At 38.7% G+C, this 10309-nt stretch overlaps 1 pseudogene across 1 annotated transcript; it reads right to left on the bottom strand.

Moving 5' to 3' along the window:
- Positions 1-3468: 3468 nt before the first annotated feature.
- Positions 3469-3866, bottom strand: LOC308417974 (large ribosomal subunit protein eL31-like; annotated as a pseudogene). Its single transcript has one exon. The product of its transcript is annotated as a large ribosomal subunit protein eL31-like (transcript).
- Positions 3867-10309: the final 6443 nt, after the last annotated feature.

Below are 10309 nucleotides of genomic sequence, written 5' to 3'. Positions count from 1 at the left end.
TAAAATCTGAAATGATGGAAATAAAATAAGAGTCAAATAAAAACCTCTTCAGAGAGTTTCAGTAATGGAACAGATCAAGGCAAAGACAGACAGCATGAGCTTAAGGACAAGGTAGAATGGAATGATCAAACAAGGGCAAAGACAATGATAAAGTACCTGTTGTGTATTTCAAGATGTAACTGTATTGTGGTTTCAGTGAGAATAACCCCATAGCACCATATGGTACAGAACAACATAAGAGTTCTCAGCCATTCCTTCACACCACTATAATGTTATTTTACCTTCTGAAACCATAATCCAAATTAAATTCTTCCTAAACTGAACTTTTGGTAGACTTTACAGCAAAGTTACTGCTTTGGACTCATTTGAGACAATGTATCTAAGCTGTTGTGCTACTGTGTATTCAGCCTGTTTTATTTTAATCTACCTTTAAGACAACAACGTGATGGAGGCTGGAGAGATGGCTCAGTGGTTAAGAGCACTGACTGCTCTTCCAGAGGTCCTATGTTCGAATCCCAGCAAGCACATAGTGGGTCATAACCATCTTTAATGGGATCTGATGTCCTCTTCTAGTGTCTCTGAAGACAGCTACAGTGTACTTATATATAATAAATAAACAAATCTTTAAAAAAAGAGAGAACAATGTGACAACCTTTCTATGCCTCGAATTTCCCATGTAATCAGTGTTTGTAACCAAAACTAACCTACAATTTTAATCATAAATTATGTGTTCTTCTATGCCATGAATCTTGGGTAAATCTTGGGTATATTATGGTAATCATGGCCCAAACCCAAACAACAGGTTGGAACAACAAATATATATCTTATACAACAAATAGATCTCTTAATAAATGTTGAAAACAACATGTGGATATAGCGTAACAATGTCTGTTTGTGGTTATTTTTGAAAATATGAGTCGGTTGAAATCAGTTAAAAGACTTCTCTTGTAAAACTCTGTTAAATTTTTTTGTAAAATTTGTCATTCTTTTCCCATGAAATGTTTTCTTTCCTTTACAGGAAATATAGAGCAAAACCCATTGTTAGGGACAGCAGATGAACAGACAGACACAGACACAGTACAGGCACAGATTCAGACACATGCATGTGTCAGACACAGGCACAAATCACAGACACCAGGCAAAGACACATAACAGATTGCAGATAGGCCAATAACCATAGAACATAAACAGCAAAGATGCAGAGAGAGAGAGAACTAAGAATTCAGATTGGGCTTCATCTTGGTCAAATTGTTAATGGAGACAATGACAGATTTTGGTGACTCTGAGGTTCTTGTATGTGTTAATAGAGACATCAGGGGACTCTTGTTTAACATTGAAAGAGAACTAACCAGCACAATGGACATTACAATTCTGAACACTAACAAATACAAATAACATTCCTAACAAATACAGAAAATACAAAATAATTTCTTGTATTCTCTTTGAGTCCAGTGGGATTAGGTTACAAATCAACAGTATGGAAAACCATAAAGCACCCAGAAGCTCATGAAGACAGAATGGCACACTAGGGAATGGTGAAAGAGATCCTCAAAGAACAAGAGAAGAGTCAAAATACTCCTCCATGTTAAAGAAAACACAAATGTCAGACTCTATGAAATATAATGAAACTGGTCCTTGGAAAGAAGGTCACACCTCTAAGTATGCACACCAAGAATTAGGAAGATCTCACCAATAACTTAATAATACACCTTAACACTCTGGGAAAAGAAGAACAAGCCAAACCCCAGTCACTAGGATAAGGGTAAAAATTAACAAATGAAAAGAAAAAAGTTAATAATACTAAGAATCAACAAAACAAAGAGTTGGCTCTTTGAAAAGATAGACAAACCCTTAACTAAAGTAATCAAAAGAAAGAGGAAGAACCAATTTAATAAAGCTAAAGATGGCAGATGAGGTGGTTAATGCCACTTGTAGCCAAGCCTGATGAACTAAATCCAGTCCTCAGAGCCAAATGGTGGAAGAAGAGAAGCAACTCTGGTGGGCTGTCTTCTGACCTCTATGCAAGCACCATGGCATATATACAAACATGCATACACACACACACACACACACACACACACACACACACACACACACACACACATACACACACACACACACATGCATATAATGATATCATTTCTGAATCTTGAGAGTATAGGGAGTTTATCAGTTCATAGCTAAATAAACAGAGGCAGGTCTTCACCATGTCAAGGGACTTAAACCATTCTGCTTCAACTACAATGATCTACTAGAACCTCCAGGGAGTGTCCCAAAGGTGGAACCAGATGTCCCATGTTAAGTTTCTCTTTCACAGGACTCCAACAAAGGTCAACTGACACAATTTATACATCAAGTCAAGCCATGTTACCCATTGGCTAGGCTGTAATAACCAGGTAACTGGCGCATTACTTTTCTGGGACTTCCATAACAAAACAGCATAAACTGGGTAAGTTAAAAGAGAAGTTTGTTTCTCACAGTTCTACTTTTCAAAATTCTGAAATCAAAAGTATTAGAAGCACCACATTTCCAAGAGATTCCTCCCCAGACTTCCTACAGATCTGCCATTACCAATAACCAGCGTTTCTTGCCTGGTTATCTGCCAGTCCATTTCCTACTTCCTCTCCTCACATGACATGTCCTCCTTTGTGTCTCATTGTCCACACTGGATAAAACTTACCATTATCTTAACCAGTTCAACCTGGGACAGAATTAAAAGAAAATTAAATAAAAGATAGAGCCCACATGAAGAATGTTTTAAATGAGGGTAAATTGGCTTCACATTGTCTTCAGTTAATAACTGAGTTACTGAGAGGAAAATTTGTGTCCAGGAAATTCAGTGTTCTTGTTTCCCACACCAAGATTATGGTGGGTAGTGAGAACAAAACTAGCTCCCAAGCGCTTCCTGAGGTATATGTGGAAAAACATGGCTATGGCTGGAAAGCAAAATAAACCCCTGTGCCTGAGAATCCACAAATGTGCACATATAATCTACCAACAGCACTTGATTTTATACCCCATTTAGAGTGACTCAGGTCCCCTACATAAGCAAGAAACAAGAGCCAAAAGATTAGAAATTATATCCCATCATTTCTGTTCATAAAGTTTTAGGGTAAAACCCTTTATAGGTAAAATCATTTGCATTTGAGGGGTTGCTTCTTGGAGCATGGGTAAGAGCCTGGACAAGAGCACAAGGGGTACCCTGACAGACCACATTGAATGGAAAATTAAAAGAATTCTACTGTGGTTATTGTATGGCTGTAAACCAGAGTTAAAAAAATGTCTCTATGATCAGTCTCATGTCTAATTTTTCTATTGAAAAAGTCGTTAAGTGTTCAAACACTACTGTTAAATGTTGAGAATTTAGCTTTCTGGTAAGACCCTAGGAACCCACCCTTCCAAAAACAGAGAATCAATCAAGAAAAATACTCATTACTAATTTTGCACCTTTATTTGACATTTAGCAGGTTAGTTCTCATCCACTTTGACTGTCTGTAGATTTTTGAATGTGGTAACAGGTACATAAATTACCAATGTGTAGAGCTTGTTTGGTGAATCTTCATCTTCATTACGTTTTCCAGACAAACGTACTCGGATGCGATATGGAACCTTCCTTATTCCCTTGGCCAGACTGCTTTATTGAGCCTGGTGTCAGTGCACACATCTGGAGTCCCCATTTCCTTCTTGGCAAATTTCCGAATCTCTTTGAGTGCCCGAGGAGCACGCTTCTTGAAGCCCACTCCATGGATGCGTTTGTGAATGCTGATGGCGTATTCTCGGGTGACCACCTCGCTGATGGCAGAACAGCCCTTTATCTTCTCTCTACCCTTCTTGGCGGGAGCCATTCTGTCGGGCCTAAGCAGGAAAGGAAGCATGTTGCTTCTTTTATTCCCCCATAGTATGCACTCACGGAGTGAATGAAAGCAGCATCTTCCTTCCAAGTTAGTAAGATATCAATACACAGAAAGCTACTGAAAGCCACCTAGTATAACACATGAGACATATAGATTATGGTGCATCAGATGCAAGGCACAATGCAGGCAGTTTAGAGAGATTAGCCTAGGCAAGCCTTTGAATCTCTGAGTGCCAACTGTGAGGTCTCCGAGCCATCATTGTCATTTTGTACATGCTGTATGGAATAGCTCAATACTTAAAAATCTAAGGCTTTAGGAATTGGAGAAAAGATCCTCCAGAGGCTGCCTCACCTGGGGATCTATCCCATATGCAGCCACTAAACCTACATACAATTGCTGATGCCAAGTAGTGCTTACTGAGAGGAACCTGATATGGATGCCTCCTCAGCGGCACTACCAGAGCCATTCTGATACAGAGGAAGACGCTTGCAGTTAACCATCAGACTTAACACAGGGACCCCAATGAAGGAGCTAGAGAAATGACTGAAGGAGACAAAAGGATCTGCAACCCCATAGGAAGAGCAAAACTATCAACTAACCAAACCCACCACAGCTCCCAGGAACTAAAACACCAACCGATGAGTTCTTATGGAGAAACCCATGGCCCCAGGTGCATATGTAGCAGAGGATTACATTTTCTGACATCAATGGGAGGAGAGGACTTTGGTCCAGTGAAGGCTTGTTTTCCCAGCATTGTTGAATGGTTCAGCTAAGCAAGTTCATGATATATATAAGCTTGATATATGAATGCTAACCTCAAAGAATTATTCAAGAACATTTTTTTTTTTAAAAATGTGTTTTGTGACCCATTTCCACTAGACTAAGTTTCATGTTTTGATGGACTATTTGACTAACACACTTTCCATGTCTTTCCATAATGGGCAATGTATGAATTCCAAAATAGTTTGGGCAAGTGTTCCTATGTCCCTTAAAGAGAGTTACTTGGTTCTCTTCTTCCTTGTCCTTTATGTAGAATTTAACAATTTGTGCCAGATTATTCCATTCCTATATAATTTACATGAACCTTCATTGTACACTACGAGGGAAATCTCTTCCTTGTTATGAAGGAAAATACAACTTCAGTGCCATCACTGATTGAAATACAGTTGCCTTTTAGTTTCAACACCAAGTCTCCTCTATCCCTAATTATTGTCGCCTTTTCAATTATGAAATGTGTCTCAGCTTGGAAAGCTGTGGAACATTAAAAGGGAAGGTTAACAAACAAGATGAGGGTTGTCTGAAAAAGCTGATGGGTTCTCTGAAAAATGTAAGAACACACTATGGTTTTTTTTATTCCAATTCTTTAGGGATGTCTTAAATTTTCTTACTATCCCATGAGCAATTCCAATAATGTCTTGTATACAGACTATAAGCCCATCAAATTCCAAAACAGCTAGTGACCATTAGACCAAAGCTTACAGGCACCGTTACTCACAGCTTTCAAAGGTACAAGTAGGGGCTTGTCCTGTTTGATCCTATAATGGAAGAACAGAGGAAAGCCTAATTGTAGAAGATACATGCTGTAACCCTAAATAACTGCAAAATACCAAGTTATTCCCCTTAAGAAACCAAATTAATTTTGGAGCACAGCATGGTAGAAAAAAATGCTTTCATGTTTAAGTCCATAAAGACAACTGAAACCCCTCCCTGTGAAGCAATTCCTCCCCACTGCTGGACAGGAGGAAATAAAAGCTTCCAGATTAAGTTTGTGGTTTAGAAGTCAGAGTCAAGGAGCAAGGAGTCTACAGTCCAGTCGCTACAGCTCCTACCATGAACAAAAACTGCTGCATTCAGGATAATAAGGTTTGTTCCAACCTTTCAAATCTGCAGTTGCACTCATAAATGAAACAATTTGAGTAGTAAATTCATCTTTACTTCCATGATTGACATCACTCTGAAACAAACTAAACCCAAACTATGTGTATAAGGAATTAAGGCTTTATCCAGAAGATATAGGCGTGTGCATCTAATCCCAGCCTTCTGAAGGATAAGAAAAGTTGGTTTTTAGTTCAAAGCCAGCCTAGGTCACAGAGCATGATGCTGCCTCAAAATGGGGTGTGGGGAGATTTGGGCCTAATTGTGATGCATACAAGTAAAATATTAATATAATATAAATAAAACACTGAATGTAAATATTTAATAAATTTGAAGGAAAGTGTGCATTATATTCACTGAAAGCAAAACTTTAGGTCAGGTTATAAATTTGACATGTCTAATCTCAGGCTAATTGAGCTTGAAAAACAGCTACACATTTCAGCAGCAAAACCATAAATCATTTGTTTCTCGTTTATACACTTACTAGGTGTTTAACTTATACTAGATGGCTTCATAATTTTGAATTGTACATAGGTCTGGCTCTGTTTTTCTTCCTGGGCCAGTGTTAAAGCACAGATCAAGCTTTTGCTTAGATCATATTTGTTTATGTCCTGTTGGGATCAGGTCAAAGTCAGTCACTCATTGAAGCCGAAATGTACTTTTTTCAACTTCTGGAACGGCAAAGGTATGCATGTATAGTATTGTTGAAGGGAATATAGAATCACTACACCATTGACATGTCAAAAGAGGGCAGGTCACTTATGTCAATATAAAGCCACTACATGGCAGGAAACTACCACAGCACAATAAGAAGGAAGGCATTAACTAAACAAGGACAACATCAATAGACATGTGTATAGAAGGGGGAAACCTCAGCAGATCTCAACTCTAGACCAACTACAGGTAACTAAGAAACACTGAGAGCAGGAGAAGTAGTCTTCCCAAAAAACTGCACACCAATAGGTTACCCAATACTAAACATACATACAAGTAACATTATACAGACTGAAGAGCTTGTATTTATAGATTTAGGTGTGTGTCTGTGTGTGTGTGTGTGTGTGTGTGTGTGTGTGTGTGTTCTACAATTAAAAGAAAACAGACCATTAATTAGAGATAGAGCAAAAGGGCTAGACATTGGAGGATAGGAAGGTTTGGGAAGAGGAAAGGGAAAATGATATAATAATATTGTGGCTACGAATATAAAAAGTTTTATTAGATGAAGAAAGAATATGAGTTTCTCAGAGCTGGAAAGGACCCCAGTGAAATGACATCACTCTCACACACACAAATAGAGGCCCCCAAACGGGAAGAACTTTTCATGCAATGAGGCAATCCACTAGTGTCCTATAGGATAGAAAAATTCCTCTTCCCAGTCAGCAATGGAGCACAGCAGAGAGAAAGGAAAGGTATAGTCCCAAACAAACAGTCAGCCCTAGTAACAAGATATTCTTTACAAAGTTCAAGAGTTTCATGAAAATAGAAAAAGTTCCTGGGCCTCCTGGAAACTTCTATCATAAATTTAAATATTAGCTTTCAAATCCATAAATCCAATAATTATTGTGCTTAATTCAACAAAATGGCATTTTTTGCCAAGCCTGACAGCTCATGCCTATAATATCAGCTACTTGAGAGATGGAGGCAGGAGGATCTTGTTTAGTCCTGCCTAGACTACATTCTGAGTTCAAGATTCTCTTGACTGCCTTAATAAATTCCAAACTTATCTACAATGGTTAATTTTAATTGTTAACTTGATACAATGTAGAGCCACATGGAAGGAGAACGTTAATGTGACATTATCTAGATCAGGTTAGACTGAAGGCATGTTTGTGGGGATTGTCTTGACTGTGTTCATTAAAGATCCAGCATAAAAGTGGGTAGAACTCTTGCCTGTGTTTGGGTCCTAAATTGTTTAAAACAAGAAAAACTGAACTGAGCAGTAAGCATTCATATTTTCTCTCTGCTTTTGACTGTGGATGTGACTAGCTGCTTCAAGTATCTGTCTGTCTTGACACACCAAAAATGATGGATAATAACCTCGAGTTACAGCCAAATCAACCATTTCTACATTAACAATTTTTTCAGGGTGTTTTATCATGAAAACAAATTAAACAATTCTGTTGGGCATGTGCTCAGTAGTAGAGTGCTTGCCTAGTATGAGCAAAGTAATGGGATTATTTTCATTATACATTCTATAATCTTTACCCCCATGTCTGACTTTTCTGTTACTAAGAAGAGACACTGACAAGAAGAAATAGGCCTTTAGGAGTTTGTTTACAGCTTTTTGAGGGTGAGTTCATGATCATTGAGGCAGGAAGCATAGTGGCAGGCAGACAGGCATGGTGCTAGAGCATTCCTGCAGAGATCTTATATCCTTGTCCACAAGTAGGAAGAGAAGGGGAGGAGAAAGACATTCAGATAGACAGCAATAAATAGAAAAGATGTAAACTTTTGAAACCTCAAAGCCCACCCTAAATGACACACCTCCTCCAATAAGACCACACCCCCTAATCCTTCCCAAACAGTTCTACCAATTGAGAACTAAGCATTCAAATACATGAGGAGCCCATGGAGAGTTCCATATCATACCCTCCTAAAACAAGGATATATATCCATATATATATATATAACCAATTGTCTTTGGTAGTCTTTAATAATTCCATTTTTCTTTGGGCCCACACAAAGGTCCCTATTTACAGTTAAAATTGATATCTTTGTTTCTTTTCTGTTGAGATAATTAAATACCCAACAAAAGAAACCAAAGGAGAGAAGAGTTAGTTTCAGCAACCCAGAGTATACCCTATTATGGCAGGAAAGTTGAGGCAACAGGAGCTAGAATCATCAGGACACAATGTGTCCACAGTCAGAAGTGAACAATAAATATGTGTTAGTGCTTAGCTTGTTTTGATTTTATAGAGTCCAGATTCCTCACTGAAAGAATAACATTCACACAGTTAATATGGGTCTTTCTACATCACTTCTAACTCAAACAAGGTAGTTCCCTATGGGAATGGCCAGAGGCCTATATACTAGGTCATTCTAAACTCTGTCAAGTTGACAATACTCAACATCACAACTACCTCACCATTTTCCTCAAAATCTTAGCCCTCCATCTTGACAAAAGTGTGTTTTTTATTATATGTTCTCTTACTTTTAAGGTATAAATATATAAATTATTGGACAACAGTTTAACCCCAGGGTCTCAAAAGGACCAGGCATAAAGCCTGTGTCTAAACAACTGAGGTTGAATAAAAAAAAGAAGGCTCCTGCTCAGAAGTGTGTTTACCTTCCCCATGAAATAAAGTCTAAAACAAAGCTAGACTTTCATCTACATGAACCTGCCATTCTAAGCTAATAGGCACAAATAATGAGCTGCTCACAGAAATGAATACAAAGGACTATCACAGGCAGAATGAGGCTTGGCTCTGCTGTAAGCATGAAAAGGCATCTGGGGAAGGAAGGAAACTGTATCAGTGCACAACGTATAGACCTGTTCATCAGAGAGAATAGAAGCCCCCACACACACTTTTTTTTTTTTTTTTTTTTTTTCTTTTGGTAAAACTTTCAACAACAGAATAAGGCCAAGTGAAATTAGGGAGAGGAATTATTCCCACTCAAAATGTAGAGAAACTGGGTGATGATCAGAGATGTCTAAACATGGTCTGGGCTGCCTCATGCATCACACCACATTGAAGGTCACTTGTGATGTCTGGGGAAAAGCAAAGTGACAACTTATCAGAGATGACATTTGGGGAGGGATGTGAAATAATGATGCCATGAGGCCTCATCCAGCAACTCCTACCAAGCCCACGTCTAGCTTCAGCAAAGCCTTCCTGGCGGCAACAGTTCAAGATAAGAAGCACAAAACCAGGAAACTCGAGCTCAGTCCCATTCCTAGCGCATTCAGCTGAGTGGCCTTTGCCGAATCATTTAACCTTTATGAGTTTCTACTTCTGCACTCCAAGTTGGGTTTTTTCTCATATTACCTTTTCTAGGGAAGTGGTGACATATTGCATGTGGAGTGTTCTGAACTTCACAGAGTAACAAAGTGGCAGCAACTAAGCCCTGGACAAAATCAATTGCTATAGTTACCATTACTTAAAGAAGAAGAACAGAGAAACTAGCCATAAGCATACCAGAAAAGACATGCTTGGGATTCAAGGGTCATCTCTGGCCCAGTAAACAAACACACATCTCTAAGAACGGTTGGTTAGGCAAAAGACAAAGGGTCCACTGAGGCTGTCTTGTTAGCATACAGGGTTGCATGGTCAATTAATTTACAAATATGATTATTTGAAAACCTTGGCCTTTTCCACAGCATCACTGATGCATTGTCCTACAAGACTCCCCATGTGGTCCTGACCATCACAATGACCAAAGTCCCTGTGTTCATGTATTAGTAGGGCACACAGAAATATGTATTTCTTGGGGAAAGGCTGAGAAGCAAAGCATGCTTGCTGTGGCTTGAATATTCATGTCCCTCCATAACAAATGTGTTAGAACATAAATCCATGTGAATTTTTACAAAGAGGGCCCTTTAAGAGGCAATTAAATCATTCGAGGAGCCCACATGAAAGGATCAG

Source organism: Micromys minutus (assembly GCF_963924665.1).
Source record: "Micromys minutus genome assembly, chromosome: 2".
NCBI classification, from domain to species: Eukaryota; Metazoa; Chordata; class Mammalia; order Rodentia; family Muridae; genus Micromys; species Micromys minutus.
The sequence above is the reverse complement of the archived record's forward strand: the minus strand, read 5'-3'. Positions and strand labels throughout refer to the sequence as shown.